This window comes from Lissotriton helveticus, chromosome 12 (genome assembly GCF_964261635.1).
Source record: "Lissotriton helveticus chromosome 12, aLisHel1.1, whole genome shotgun sequence".
Lineage (NCBI taxonomy): Eukaryota > Metazoa > Chordata > Amphibia > Caudata > Salamandridae > Lissotriton > Lissotriton helveticus.
The window spans coordinates 803271220-803287991 of record NC_136073.1 but is presented as its reverse complement, the minus strand read 5'-3'; the positions used below and the strand labels follow the sequence as shown (position 1 = coordinate 803287991).

At 44.9% G+C, this 16772-nt stretch overlaps 1 protein-coding gene across 5 annotated transcripts in view; it reads right to left on the bottom strand.

Annotated features, from left to right (window-relative positions):
• The window catches only part of BNIPL (BCL2 interacting protein like), a 181719-nt gene that overhangs the window by 146744 nt on the left and 18203 nt on the right, over positions 1-16772 (bottom strand). The window contains exon 1 of one of the 5 annotated variants that reach the window (XM_078671448.1): positions 8037-8371. The exons of 3 other annotated variants lie outside the window; for them this stretch is intronic. The gene's annotated coding sequence lies outside the window, so the exon portion shown is untranslated. Of the gene's footprint in view, positions 1-8036; positions 8372-16772 lie in introns of those variants that run through there. One more of the 5 variants, XM_078671446.1, reaches the window with a different exon arrangement.

Here is a 16772-nt window from a genome sequence, read left to right as displayed (position 1 = left end):
CGTACGTCACTACTCGCGTGGATGACAACGCCACGTGGAGCTGAATTACGCCACCTACTGGAGCGCAGGAGTACTGCTCACAAAAATTTCCAGATCCAATCGGGGGATAATTATAAGGTAAGGAATCTGCGGCTAGATAGGGCCTATGGCAAAACCAAAGGGGATGATGGACGGAGTGTTTAACATTGCAAGCACTCACCCCCAGTCAACTTGTCTGGGTTTAATCCATCATCATTCTTTTTTGGTTTTTGCTAGATAGAGCCTTTACCAGATAAGGCATTACCGAAGGTAAATAACTTTTTTTTTGGGGGGGGGGGGGGGGGGGGGGACTTTTTATTGGGATTTTATTGTTAATGCAGGCCAAGTCTGGTACAGAAAAGTCAGTGCAATACAGCTGAGTTGACACAGTCACAAAACTATGTCACACAGTGTGTCTCGCAGGCATGCCATAGAATAAACTTAAAAAGGAGCATATCCCATTGTCCTTGGACCATGGCCTGGACAGACATGGTTCAATGTGTATCCCTCAGTGTACGGCTCAATTTTTCCACATTTTGTAAAGTTTTTGTGGGCACCCCCTTGCCTTGTACACCAGGCGCTCCAGGCCCATACAATAGTCAATGCCCTTTGCCCAACAGTCTAGGGAAGGTGCCTCATAGCGTGTGCACGCTTTTCAATTTCTTGTTTGGCTATTAGCATTCCCAATAACATATTACTTTCACAACAGCCAAATTTTAACAGGCATCTTTTAACAAACCCATGACATCAGCCCGGGCATCAACCAGTCCTCGTATGCCTGATCTATTTCAAATTAATATTAAAATTAACTACCATTTGAAATGCTCTTTCAAAAACAGAAAAAAAACACTTAAGAATGTATTTGGGAAGGAAATGTTGCCTTGTGGCTATTAATAGGTAAAGGTGCCTTCAAGGGATTTCATTAGTTATTCTCAGTCGTGTGTTAAGTCCCAATTTGTGGCTCAACCTTGAACAATCTAAACAATAATTACGTTATTCACAACACAAATGATCAGTAGAACACTTATAGACACGGGTATGTCTTTTTTCAGAAGTACACAGTTTTTAATGTGAACAGAATTAAGAAGGGTACATTAAAAAACAACAAAACACCATGATAGAGGATATACAAAAACAAGCATTTACAATGCAATGGTTTTGCCTTTGTTAAAGTTAGAGCTATTGGCATTGCTCTTGACATTATTTTTATTTATGTTTTTTTTAACATAAATAAATGGCATTGTCATTTACAATGCCACTAGCTTTATCTATCGCAAATGACACACAAACACACACAGAGCCCCCCCACACACACCCCCACACAGAGCCCCTCACACACAGCCACTTAGAGCCCCCCACACACACAGAGCCCCCCACACACACAGCTACACAGAGCCCCCCACACACACAGCCACACAAAGCTTCCTACACACACAGCCACACAGAGCCCTCCACACACACCCACACAGCACAAGCAGGCAACAGGGGGACACGGAGGCACAAGCAGGCAACAGGGGCACACAGAGGCACAAGCAGGCAACAGGGGCACACAGAGGCACAAGCAGGCAACAGGGGCACGAAAACGGAGGCACAAGCAGACATGGGTCTCACCGAGCCTCTGCATACTAACTCACAGTTTGAGTTCAAACCCTCACACATTTTCTCAACCTAGCTGTAGAGAACAAAGCTCAAGTGTTAGTAATTGTTTTCCAGTTCATGGACAGGACACTCACTGATCTGCCACTGTGCTCCCTGGCTTCCGATCTGCTAAAACCCACAGCTTTTATAGATGGTGGTAGTGGGAGGAAAGGAATGAGTTCACTGTCTCACATATCCAGGCCAGAGTACAAAGTGTGATCAGACTCTCTCACATTTCCAAGGTTGTGCTTGGGAAAGAATAGGTAACGAGAAACTAGTGTGAGAATTGTACACATCGTAGGGACAATATGGGACCTAAGCTTATTATTACTGTGTAAGAAAACCAGCATTAATCATTCAAACAAACGTGGATTCTAGCCAGGCATAGTACAAATAGTATTGATTATCTAAACTTGTGTTAATGATATAATTATAAACAACTGCGTATGTTAATAATGTATGTCACAGTCAATCGTAAACATCATACCTGATTTACGGTTACTGAATGATGTAGATCAGGGTTCTAACAAAGTCGGTCCTGGAGGGCCGGATCCATGCCAGATTTTTAAGATAACTACATTTTTTCTGAATGGGGATATGAAAAAAATCTGCCATTGATCTGGGCCTCCAGGACCGACTTTGGAGAACGCTAGTGTAGATGAATCTTCCTGGGACCTTGTCTAGGCACTCAACAGGTGTTCCTGGTCAATCATGACCCTGGGCACTAAGTACAGGTTTAACTACCCGACTCTGCCCTAGAGCACTACATTTGGTCTGTCCCCTCTCTGCCACCTGTCAGGCAACCTCCCACTCGCAGCTCTGATCTCGCGGCATGGGAGCACTTTACACCGAACATAAAAGGGGATGGCACAGTTAACACGGACCCGGCGGTCAGAAACAGAGCGAACCACAGAACTGATCATTAAAAACAAGATTGCGGAGAGAGGGAACAAAAGAGGAGGGCAGAACACCCGGAGTGTTGCGGGCAGTGAGAGTCTGAGTAAAGTGTTTGGAGAGGAGAAAGTGTGGTAGCAGCAGAGGGAGGGAACGTGAGTGACAGAACAGGGAGGCACGAAAGGAGAGAGTAGAGAACGGGTGAACAGAGGGGATGAGGGAAAAGGAATGCAGGAGGAGCTAAGGGGGGGGGGGGAATACATCTGCAAAGGCCTAAAGAGGGGCAGGAAGGGGTGGAGTGCGAGAGAGAAAGGAGCGACTGGGGATCAGGACATTGGAAGCTGCAGTGAATAAGAGGTGGGAGGGTAAGTGGGTGACAGTAGAAGCGAGAGCTGCAGGTGGGTAGAGTAGGGAGGTAAGGGAGAAGGTGGGAGATGCAGAAGAGTATGAGGGCGTGAGAGGAGTGAGTGGGACCAGAAGTGGGGGTGATGGGAGGATAGAGTAGAGAGATAATGAAGGAAGGGAGGGCAACAGAACAAGGGGTGGTGAATGCAGAAGAAGGAAGTGGGGCGGGGGAAAGAGGGGAAGGCATGGAACAATGGTACAGCAGCGGAAGGAGTAAAGGGGAAAAGAAGAGGGAAACGCTGGAGTACAGATCGATGGGTCAGGAAGAAAAAGAAAAGCGGAGGAGCTACAAGCATGGACATAATATGCAATAAAGATAATGTGCCTATGTCCCGCTCCAACAGGCGTAGCATGCACGTATTTCTTTTATTTTTACTGTTTTTTATAGTTAAAAAAAAACTCTTCTCCCCTCGCCGGCTCCTGTGTTGTTACCAAGCTGGTGGCTAAATTGTGCAACCAGGGAAGGAGGGAGGGAAGAGGACTAATCGGGGTAATAAACAATATCAAACCAGCTTCCGCACTTGGAAGTCAGACCTGCTATCTGCATAGGCTAGAGAGATTTGCACACAACATTTACAGAGAAAATAAGGGCACTTTCTGAGACATGAAATAATTGGAAAACTCACAGAACGTAAACAAGCACAGGCAGTGCCACAGGCTTGACACCAGCAGCACTTGAGTACTGGCCGAAGCAATAAAAGAAAAGCCTGCTGCAGCGCAAAACAATGAAAAGGATTACTTTCGGTACACAATGGAAGAATGAGATAAATAAATAAATGTATGACAAATCTGACTAATAGTCTGGAGCTAGTGGATGGATACCTGGAATACATCCAACCCTCACTAACACAGGTGGATGCACATACGGGCTTAGAGGCCCGAACGAATGCCTGGCCTGTGTTGCTGACTTTTGCACTGCATAATGGCAACGGGATAACAATGAGAGTTTTTTTAATCACCTGAATTCTTAATGTTGCATTGGATTGGTACGAATAAAGTTGTTAGTTCAAACCCAACATCATTTATGAGGAGGGGGGGTGGAGGGGCAACCCCCTGCAATTCACCGGTCCCTTCATCTGGGGGCGTAGGTTGATGTTGCCCTACAAGCCAAGCCCCCGGTGCATGCAGCACTGCCTCTGCCTAGCACTCAACCCCCTTCTCGTCGGCTTCACCCTCGCAGCACTCGGAGCCTGTTGTGGTCAGTCGGCTTTCCCGAGTTATCTTCCGCTCGAGGTCGGGTACTGTTTGAGTCGACTCCTCTGTGCCCCTCGACCCCGGCAGCACGACTCGCCCCCTGATGTACGCATCTGTGTTGTAAGTGTTCAGTGTACACGCGGCACCTTGCACATCTGCCGTTTCCTGTCAGAAACCTTCTTGTTCACCAGGCAAAAATCAAAGACAACGGACTGTGTCAGAACTGGGTTTGGAATGTCTTGAATGAAGCAATAGTGAAACATGCAATATGCTTCAAGGAAGCCACGTGCTCTTCTCGTCAGCACGAGCCCTTTCGGAAACGGAGACCAGCAGACCCCCGAGGCCCGGCTCGTGTCTGCACGTACATGCCGGTGCAGGGAACTCCCCGGACAGGGCTCCACCTCTCAGGCCTCCAGAGCAGCAGCCGGGAGCCCGGCCGGAGACGAGGAAGGCGGGGAGGACATGACGAGTGAAGGTAGGAGACAGGGGGAGAGAGGTTGGGGCAGGAAGGCAGGGGAAGAGAGGAGGGGAAAAAAAAAACAAAAAAACAAATCGACTCACCTGCACCTTGCGACGGCGGCACTTCTCCGGTCTCCCTCTTCGGCATGGGAGACCGGCAACGTCGAAAATCTCTCTGGCACTTCTCCGGTCTCCCTCTTCGGCATGGGAGACCGGCAACGTCGACGGCGGCGGTTCCCTCCAGGCCACGGGAGCCCCGCGGGCGCCGCCATACTGCTTGCCGTCTTCCTTTTTCCCCCGGGCTGCGGGGGGCGGGCACTTCCGGCCGGCCGCGCTAGGATTGGCCGGCCGGCCAGTCACGGGGCGGGAAACGGGGGAGAAGAGACGCAGTAGTGCCGGCAATGCCGGACCAGACTCGGGGGCGTTCCCGGCGTCGCGTGACGTCGGCAAAAGGGAAAGAATGTCAGGAACGCCCCCGTGTCTGGTCCGGCATTGACGGACAGGCCCCTCGTCCAATGGCAAGGCTCCGTTTACGGAGCCAGCCAATCAATGACGAGGGCCGACCCAAAGCACCCTACAGTTCTCAACAGGATTTCGCCTGCGCGAAAAAGCTGCGCAGAGCGCAGCTTTCGCTAGGCAAAACCTAAAACTACAAATAATCGGTGTAAATCTCTATTCCAAATGAATACAAGAAAGGAAATGAATCCAAAACAGCAGAAAACAGTTCCCTAAGGGCAGCATATGCTAAGGAAATAGGCACCTTTACCTATTACTAGTATATTTGCCCACGCCTCCAAGGGTATATTGGGTTTCCCACTTTTCTGGTACTACACATTGTGGCTATAGCTGCCAACTTCGAGACTGGGAAACCAAGATTGGATCCTGGTCTCTGCTAGTTTAAAACTGAAAACTATTTAGCATGCAGTACATTTTGCATTAACAGTATGTCTTTCTAGTTCTCTCAACCAGTATCACACTTAATCATGCAATACTTGTGCTCAGTTGAAGATGATAGTCTAACACATCTTCAGACTCCTTGATTTCTGGGTTTTGAGAGCAACAGCTGTTAAGCTGTCAGCTGTTGTACCTTCAAAATAAGTAAACTCCATCATTTTGTAAGAAGTGGAAAGTGCATGTGGCTACCATGACAGTTTAAGTCAAAAGGGGACATGCAGGTTCTACCTGTCAGGCCCATGGTCTGCCCTCCTACTTTCCTCTACCTCCGTCTACCAGTAGTTACTGCAGTGAACTGGACATAAAGAGAGCAAATGTGGATTGTTATCTAGAGAGAACAATTTCTACAAATGTGAGTAACTTTTCCTCACAGTCCCTTCTAGCTCCGCCCACCAGGGGAAAGAGGCAAGTTCTAAGACAATATAAGGACTCTTTGAAAACTTGTCTATGGAACTTCGGTCCAAACTGCTGTAGAATTTTATATTTAAAGAGCAGAGTTTATAGAAATCTTGTGTGGATGGTCAAGTGGTTGCTTGCGGTTTACTTAAATGTGGAAATCTGTGGAAAGCAAATTAGGCTTCCTTAGCCCTGGTAGAGCAGACAAAGATATGAAGGGAACAATATTTTGACATATATACAATAAAGTGAGAAATGAAAACACGATAATGGCGCTTTAGGTTGAAAATACCTGAATGAGACAACAGGAGGAGTTATCAACCAACCAACAAAACTGTGATCAAGTTACTTGTTAAATGTTTTTCGAGATAAAATCCAGATTTCTCAAAACCATGTGTAGGAAGGATAAATCATCTGGGGTCCAAACAAAATAAGTTTGTGCACCTTTCAGTAGTTTTGTTGAGTGAGTACTAGGAATTGAAGTTGACCACAGATAGGTCGGTGAAGGTCCTGTCTCATAGGATGTGTACCCCCTGCACTGATTATCAGATCCAATCTCAGTCCTGCGTTCAATTCTGGGCCACGCTTGCCTGCCCACAAGTAGACAAATTTTACAGCTTGTTGAAGAATTAGATCTTGGAAGTTGCCCACCAGCCGGATCCAAATTTGTATTGAATGGCCAATAAATCTTTCATCAGAAAGGTCAGTTTTGAGCTGGGAGTACCCCCTAGCCCTTTAAGGTGACGATGTTCAAGGTCATCTGGAGATGTGACTCCCACGGATCTTAAAGACCACAAAAATCTGGCTTTTGCAGCAAATTCAATGCCCATTAGATTCCCCATGTTAGACTAATGTTCTGATTTGTTACATTTGCCTCAAATTGTAAAGCGCTCTGATATCCTTCAGGATCAAGTTCACGCTATATAAAACTTTTTAAATAAAATAAATAAAGGGTTGGTACTGAGGAGCAGAGCCTGTGCTTTTTCACTGTGAGCAGTTGAACCATCGCCCTTCCTTGTGTACAGAATAACAAAAGACCTTAAACTGTAGGCTGCAGCATACATTTTAGATGATATCTAGATTTGTAGGATCATCAAGTGAATGTTATCGGACACACCCTTTTCTAGAATTGGACTTTCTTTAACAACCGATGCATTCTGGGCAGTGTAGTCTCTGTGCATTTCAACTTGAATTTGGATTGTCCTAGCACACCTGAAGACAGTGATTGGTGAAAGCAAAGCCCAGAAAGGGAACCCGCTGTCACTGTGACCTGAAAGTACCAGGTAACCTTATGCATGTAGCCGTTTACCAGTGGCAAAGGTTTGGTACCAGCAGTTCGTGGTCCAGTTGCAACCTCACGTATTGAGAATGGAAACTGCTGGGCACTAATACAGCTGAAGGACACTGTGGTCAAAAATGGTCGCCGTGTGAAGGACATAAGAGGGCAAGCACGGTTTAAATACTGGGTGCTTGGATAACTGAAAGGAATGTAAATAGAGACACCGTTGGCATCACACTGCAAGCACTTGTACAGACAAGATTTTTGGTTCTTTTACGAGCTGCTGTCTGATTCGGAAGATATATAAACAGCTAGGTGCGGCCAGAATCTGCAACAATAGTTAATATTTAATCACGTGTATTACTCTTTACAGCCCACATAGATATTAAGGGTCACTAATGCCCCCTTTACACAGCCGGGGGGGTTTCAGATAAGCGCAGCTACCAGTGGAGGATATTTGGCGTGGGTTTCTTCTTTCACACATCCTCTCCACTGCTTTTTAAAATCAAAACCTTATAGAGGGACCTGTCAATAGTGCAGCAGGTGCAGTTCAGTTGTTTGAGGACCCCACTGCACCCCGATTATAGCTGATTTTACAACTAAAACAGGAGAGCGGAACATTCCCTTTAGTTGCTTTAGGGCCCATGAAACCCTGCACATGCAACCGTTTCCTTTGGCAGCGAAGGTGTTTTCACCTTTAACAACCTTGCACCCAGCTAGCCCAATGCAAACAGCAGAACTAACAGCCAAGGTGAAAAACAGCATCTGCCCAAGAGCCCGATAAAAAGCCATACTTTACCTGAATATGTGTTATTTTTTTATTGCTCGACTGGTCGAAGCGCTCCACCCGTGCAGGGAATCTTTAGCAGCAGCGGCGCCGAGGCCCTCCTGACGACACCTCCGTCCCCGGGAGGCAGGGTAGGGCCTCGGCGGCAGAGGGGCAGGGCCGCGGTCGGCAGGCACACCCTAACATTTCGAGTTTCCCTAGGAACTCGACAATGAGGCGGAAGGCTGGCCGTGTTTACACTTCGATAACAGGACGCACGCGAGGCCTGCGCGCGCCGGGCTGCACGGAGCGGGGCGCGCGCGGCCCGGCCAATCCGGTGGGAGAAAGGGCAGGGTCAAGGGTCACGGGGACCCAGCGCTGCTGGGGCCGGTGCGGCTACACGTCGCTTGACGTAAGACACCACATTGGATGGATATAAGGCCTTTACTAGAAGCTTGGGAGGATGTGAGGCACTCCTTGAAAATACTACTTATGAGGAGGGGCCGTGACTCACTCACCAGAGGCGCAGCCTTCCGTGGGTGGGGTCTGGTCATGATAAATCCCCTTCCCTTCCTCAACAATGGTAGTACTGAGCATATTACTCTTTATACATCTGCTTTGCACCTTTCTGTGTTTTTATGTGCGTTAGATATAAACACAGTTGTTTAACTACAACCAGACCACAAGTGGTTACATCTCTGCAGAGACGTAAAATCGTCGATGTTTTGATTTGTAAAGTGATTTCATTACAGAATCTTTGAGGCATATAGGGGCAGATTTATGAGGCCCTTGCGCCACGTTTACGCCGCTGTTGCGTCACGCAAGGCGGCGTAAACGTGGCGCATCCCTACGAACGATTTACAACGTGACGCATCTAGGCAGATGCGTCACGTAAAGCCCTGCGCCACATGAAACCTGCGTCAGGTTTCATGTGGGCGTTCTGTCGCAGGGTGGGCGTTCCCTCGTCGGAAAGCCCCGTAAAACTGACGCAGTGAAATCTACAAGATTTCACTGAGTCAGTTTTACGACGCTGCTGCGTCAAATCTTTACGCCTGCTTGAAGCAGGCGTAAGGAGTGACGCACCACGTTATGAATGGGTGGCCTCTGTACATTGCAGGAGTTGCATCGCACTTGCGACGCTACTCCAGCAATGCGCCGCCCGTACACCATAAGATGCGTCACGCATCTGCCCTTCCTTGCACCATGGTGCGCCGCATGCGGCGCATCTGTGGTGCCGCAAGGAGGGAATTGTGTGACGCATCAGTTCTGGCGCATCCCTGCTGATTTGCAGAGATGCGCCAGAACTCATAAATCTGCCCCTAAGTGTGCTGCAGTATTAACACGTGCTTGTCATTTGGCCTGCAGTAATACACGTCTGAATCTGTTTTTATTAGAACACGTGCTCAATATAACGTGTTATTAGTATCACTGGCATTGCATGAATGATACATGCTGATGAAAAAAATATTGACGAATAACACATTCTTTGAAAGTAGGTTCCAACGAACACATATTCACATATTTATTAATAAATGTATTGTTCTGGCTTTTGTAGAAGAAATACACTCAATGCCTAGTTATTGTGATTTGTTTCTCACTCAATGGAATTATCCCCCTTTTGCTCTAGTTATGGGTACCACCTTTTTGACGTGTTTTATTTTGTTTGATAGCAAACAAATTTAAGAAACTGAACAGTGGTCTGATACAATTTGTGTGTAGTTGGAAACCAGTATACTAGGTAAATGCATTACAACATCCAACAATCTGAATAATTCGTAAGCAGGTGGATAAAACATTTACATCCATACATATATGCCACATTAAATACGCTCTTCATGATCTACTTCCTGCAAAAGAAAGATCTTGACTATGGGCAATACACCTTCCACTCAACACCAGAAGACGGACTCATGTCACCCTCCCTAGATCGCACATGACTGAGAAATTGAGAAACCCAACTATAGGGACCACAGGATTTCAAAAAGATTTTCTTAGAGATTTTTTGTATACACAGTACAGATATAGTGAAGGCAATACTAGTGTCTTTATACGCCGTTGGGGTTACAGTAGATAATATCAAAATTACAATAATTCAGTGTTATATGAACAGCATTTAATTAATAGAAGAAACAAATCCTGATGTAGGATCTTAAATATACCAACAAACCTACTTATGATGTTCTCAATATCACCCACTTTATAATTTCTCACGAAAGATCTCATACACATTCAGATATTCCCTATCGCCATCACTCAGATCCAGCAAATGTACACAAAACTATCATGCATACTTGAAACAGAAGATTTCTGAGGAGCACCTTTTTGCTTTCATGTAAATATTGGTCTCACAGACTGCTACCGAATAATTCAGCTCCTGAACCTAACCCGTAAGTGCCAGACGAGACAGAAAATGGAAGAAGACGCTGGATGCGGTTATGGCACCCCCATTTTGAGTAGCTGCTTACCATCAGCAAAGGCTTGGTATCAACCATTTGGGGGCTCAGTCCTCACGTGAGAATGGAAGAAGCTGAGCAACATCACAACCTAAGGATACCGTGGTCAAAACTGTGAATGTATGGAAGGATTGCACAGGGCACGAAATAATAATATTGATAATGAAAGTTACACAGAGAGGCACATGAGGATAGCAGTGAAACATTTTCTAAAAATATTTAATTGGACACTGTAAGGCTTTGACGAATTACCTCCACATTTCGAGTTACCAAGTTATCCTCATCCAAGCCGAACTTCAAAGATCACTTCATACCTGTAACTATATAAACCATGTCAATGAGTTCACAATGACCAATATATCTAAAAAAGTGGCTAGTCACATGCTACTGTTTTCTGAATCGTATTGGTGTCATTGCTCCCTTCATTGGCAGGCAGTGTTATAACTCAAACTTCCTGGGAATTTGTTTAATGGCATTTTGATAAAAAATAACTGCAGCCTACTTCTTGATATCACAGGCATTACTGCCCTGTCTTTTAGATACTAACATTGACGTTAGAACTATATCTGATCATGCCCCTATATAACTGACCATTAGTTTGGCACACCCACAGCGTACGTTTCCTCAGCCATGAAATTGCACTTAGGGACCCTGTCCTTAATGATTGTATCAGGGATACCATTGAATCCTACTTCCCCGAAAATGACACAGGAGACGTGGTACCTGCGAATCTTTGGGACACGTGTAAAGCAGTCTTTTGGGGAGCACTCACCTCCCACACTGTGACCTTCGACGGGCAAAAAAGCTCCGTCAACACGAATTGGAGACTCAGATGCAGCAGGAGGAAGCACGCTTCAGGGAGGGGGCTCTCACAGGACCTTGCGGGACGTCACCAACTACAGGGCGATCTGGTACACCTCTTGATTAAGTCGGCTGCCAAAAAACTGCTTTATATTAATTAAACATATTATGAAAAAGGGGATAAAGCAGATAGGCTTTTGGCGCAAACATTGCACATTCATGCCACTCGTAATCACATTCGAGAACTAGTGGATGAAGAGGGCTGCCTTCGCCATGAGAAGGAGGAGATCATAGCAATTTTTAGCAATTATTATTAAGCTCTTTAACAAGCTCAACAGATTGATGCTCAGCGACAAGATGATTATTTAAGCACTTATCATCCTCTGAATTTAGACAGACTGAGGGTAGGGGCTGTCAAGATCCGCACCTGACAAATAATAGTATTTTAGGTAAAGTAAAGCGTACTAGTGCAAAGAACCAAGGAGCACTTCCCTCTGTACTCCTCACCAAGGAATACATTCCTATAAACTCAATGATTCACAAAGGGTCAGCACTTCACAATGCAGTCATATAGCAATATTCAAGGCAGTGAGCACATGAAGAAAAATACAAAGTCCAATCGCTTGTCTTTTTTTGTGCAAAGGCTGGTCTTTATTAAGTTCTCATTAAAATCTCAAAGGATCATAGCCGACCCGTTTCGTCTCACACTGAGACTTCTTCAGCGCTCATTTAAATACAAATGACGTTTTCAGTAATTGCAACACAGTCTCATGGTTCCCAGGATCGGAAGAGTTTTTTTACATCACTTGTGTCCATAACAACGGCTTGATAACCGACAGCATGTTCAATCAACAGTATCACAGCGATGAAAAAAAAAACTGTTGATTGAACATGCTGTTGGTTATCAAGCTGTTGGAATAGACACACGACCTACTGAAGAGAGGTGCATCAGCGTTGGGCATTCCCAGCTTACCTGTTGTGACTAACCCCCCTCACTTATAACCCTGACTTTGCCTCTGGCGCAATTAACCCCAACACCATTGGCTGTAAACAGGGACGGCCCCTATTTTTGGGGGATTTCTTTGAGGATGGAGAATTACGGTTGAGGGAGGACTTGGTGGCCGGGTTCGCCCTAACCCGCCGTCATGACTTCCACTTGACAAAGGCACCTCATTGGGCCAGTAAACCCCAGCACGTCTGACATGTCAACGCATCGCCATACCCATAGAGTCCCTTTACCTGAATAATGTGCACCCCAAAGGCATTTCGTGGCTTTATCTCTCTCTGCTGCAGCTTTCTCCTCCTAAACAAATGAGCATATGTATTACAGTGGGAGAAGGATTTGGCCACTGAGCTATCAGACGACACTTGGGGGGGCGATCTGGCAGAGGGCAATGCGGTCATCGGTCTGTATTCACTACAAAGAAAATGCCTATAAGATATTTATCCACTGGTACATAACGCCTGTTCGTCTGTCCAGGAAGTTTGGGGGCTCTGATTATGTTGGAAGGGATGTCGTGAGAGGGGTACCTTTCTATACACACCTGGTGGGCATGTCCTAAGATCCAGTCTTTCTAGATAGAGTATCATACAAGTCATTACCAACATCCACCTCCCACTTGACCCTCAACAGTTTTTATTGGGCGATCCTGGGGCAGATCGCATTTTTCCCTCGTCGACCCTACAGGGCCGTCTTCTATCTCAACTACTTCTTGCAGCACGGCTCTGTGTGGTGTAAATCTGGAAACAACTATGCTCTTCTTCTGTAGCAATGTGGTGGGGGAAGATTTCGACTCTGTATGCCATGGAAAAATTGACTGCTGTTCTTCAGGACAGGATGGCTAAATTTGACAACCTGGTGTTGCTTCACCACTTATGTTAAGCGATCACAACGAACTGGAGGTCTCCACATGGCAATGTCGCAAATACTACGAGCGTCTGATATTCATGTTATGTCTCCTTCTGCTTCAGATGCCGACTCTGTTGAAATGTGAATATTATGTGTGAATTTGGGACGGTATTTGTCGCTTTCTTTCTATTTTACTACTATGTTTGACTTGCTCTCCTCATTGGATGTGGGCTTGATGTATTGTGTACGAAGATTACATCCAATGCATTTTGTTTACTTGAAAATGCAAAATAAAGCTGTAAAAATAAAAAATGATAGCTCCAGCCTCAAATTCAGCTAAAATCCATTGGCCTAAGTAATAGAGCCTTTATGTCCCTGCTGAAGAGGATTGTTTTCAGGTCTGTGGTATTGAATGTCAACTACATGTATAATAAATAATTAGTAGCAGCAACTTCAAATTGTGAGCCATTGGGTCTACTAATCGTGTCACAGATGTCTATTTATTTATTTAGTTTATTTATTTATGAAGTTTTGTATAGCACGAACATGACCCAGATGGGTATCAGAGGCTTCACACTTTGGAAGGGTAGGAACTAATAAAGGGGAAAAAAATGTCCAGGTCCAAGTTACTAGAACTGTGTGGCACTGACTAGGGATTTGTGAGCGTTGATAGCAGGAGGTGTGAGAACAAAGATTGGGAGGTAAGTGATGAGATCAGGGGCATCTGAGATGAGCGTGTGCTACAATGGACAGTGTTGTGTGTATTTTATAACATTATCGCTTGTCCATATTAATCGTAATAGTTGTCGTGTGAGACGACTGATCAGTGAGTTGAAGAATGAGGGGTGAAAATGAAAGATGAGTGAGGGGTGAAGAAAGAGGCATGAGGGGCAAGGAGCGATAACTGATTGGGAGGGGTGGGGATGAGGCATAAGGAGTGAGGGATGATGAGTAAAGCGTGAGGATTGAGGGATGAGAAGTGAAACATGAAGGATGTGTGGTGAGATTTGAGGGATGAGGAGAGCAGAATGAAAGATGGCTCTGGGGTCATGCATTAGGGTTGAGGAGTGAGGAATCCGAAGTGGGGGTGAGGGAAGATGAGTGAGGGACGAGGATCGGGAACTGAGGGATGGCAAATGAGGATTGAGAAAAAAAATGAAAAGTGAGGGATGGTTAAGGGATGAGAAGTGAGATGAGCTGTGAAGGTGAGGAATGATGGATGAGGAGTGAGAGTTGATAAGAAGTGGATGAGAGAAGACGAGGGAGTGTAAGTAGTGACCAATGAGGAAGGTCTTGTAAAGAACATCACATGACATGTGAAGTGGTCTAATACCTTCGGGTCTTGCTAGCGCTATATAAAACTCAAAATAATAATATTAATGAATGATAAGGACTGACGAATGAGGAGTGATGAATGAGAAATGAGGAATAAGAAATGAGGATGTTCTAAAATGATTACCCTACAGGCAGTTGGCGAGGGTGTGCATTCTGCAGAAGTCATCGACACTGCTCAGGCTTGCCCTACTGGAGCCTCGCCCTCTGTTGTTTGGCGTATTTGTGTTTTGCAAATGAATTTTTGGTGAGTTCTCTGGAGCCGGGGGCATGCACAGTGCTGGAGCTTCCTGCATGTCTGGTCAAATAAACGGTTTGAGATCCTTTTGGCTGCTTTTTGCCCAAACAGAAGACATGTTCGTACATTGAGGTGGCAACAGGAGCAGGGATTAACTCACGACAACAGGCAATGCATCAGCCCACTGATGACTCACCACCAGATGTAGCAATGCAAGCTATAAACATCATAACAATAATGCTTTTCAGCAACATTATCAGCTCTACCTCGCTATTGGCCAACCAGGCGGATTAAACTGCAGCGTCCCCGCGACACCTGTGTCTATTCGTATAGAAGTTCAGCAGTGAGCAATACTAAGGACAATCAAACTATCTCATCATCATTGTGCTGACAAAAATGTCTCTGCTCCACCACAAGACCGGTCAAAGAGAAATCCAAGAACCAAGACCGCCCGAGTTCTAGAAGGAATACAATATCCTACAGGTAACAGGAAAGAGCTACATCTATGATTATATCATAAATGCAAATCTTTTAAGGAATCAGACCATCAGCTTCCAAGACCATTTTTGCAACATCAAGGACAAATTCAGTGTAGTAGACAGTCTTCATACAAAACCCCCAGACCCCTCACCCCTTGCTTATGCAGTGAGCTGGAGTCAAACCGAAACCCCTTAACCATGGGCTGTATGTGCAGAAGGTAGATATTTGAGGGTATTTTACCTTTTTTAGTTGAATAAAAGAATCTGTCACGAACATTACTTCCATTCTATTAAAAACGCTCCATGACTTAATCATCCTTTGATTACACTACATACATTTTTAATTCACTTCACCCCTCTCTTCACTATTTCTCACTTATCTTTTAAGAAACACTTTAAATCTTGTCCTCTCTAGTATCTTCCCATACTTTTTTTTTAACTCTAGTTCGACTGTCCTGTTATTATAAATCAAGGTTCTCTCTTTTGGTTTCTCATCTCATTTTAAATACTTATGTGTGTACCCGTATAAATACTCCTACCTCACATTTATTTCACTTCTTCTGACTTTCTTACAAATGTAATTAATTTAGTTTGCTCTCCTAATAAATTAAACTACTCCTGAACCAATGTGTCTTTCATTTTAAACTTCATGGATGTCAGGCATTTGTCTACATTGATATTTTCTAATGTATGCATATATTGTATAGTTTGCAGTTAGTTCAGAACCCTTGCTCTTGTTCGCAGACTGAGCAATTATATTGAACATATTCTGCAGTTTGTCCTTTTTCTAAGAACTTTGGATCATGTCCTTTCTATATGGAGGCCCAAATAAAAAAAAGAAATGATGCAAGATTGATCTGCGACTTCAATATCAAAGTTTAAGAGATAAGCAATCCATCCTTGATTATAGAGGAGGTGATTTTTTTGCCCCCACACCCCTCAGAACGCTCCACTGAAAGCCCATGCAGTGGCCCAAATTTTTATTTATGTGAGACAAATGCCTCTAAAAAAAAGAGAACAGAATGCATGAAACACCAAAATTGAAGTCCACCACAGGTTGGGGGTTGAACCCTTTTGCGCCTCCAGTAAATGCAGTTATCTCAACATTGGGGTTCATTTTAAATAGATTCTTTTATAAGAAAGCTAGAGATAAGTTTAGTTTTATCTTCTTACCCAGCACATTTTAACCTTTATAAGTGGTTGCATTGTATTGCAACATTGATCTTGTGCTAACTTCACAAAGTGGGGCATTGTAGCACCTGTCTACATGGGCAGCAAACTATGTGTGGGGTAAGGATGATGTCTTTGTTTTTTGATCCTATGTGGTAAGTGTTTCCATGTCGTGCGTAATGACCACCAGAATACAGTTACCAAGTTATGAGACGCAGAGCTTACCAGTATGGTGGATAAAGAGCTATGAGAGAGACATGCAGTTTGTTGTTTCAAGCAGGCTGGTAGCTTTGAGCAGTCTGCATGCCCCTTTATGGCATTACGTAAGATAATAGTCTACTTTGCTGGTTACAGCACAGGGTTTTCAACCTGATATTTAGTTTTTTATTCCTGAGAAAGTATAACTGGGGACAGACATTTTGAAGGAATGGGCTTTGTTACACTCAT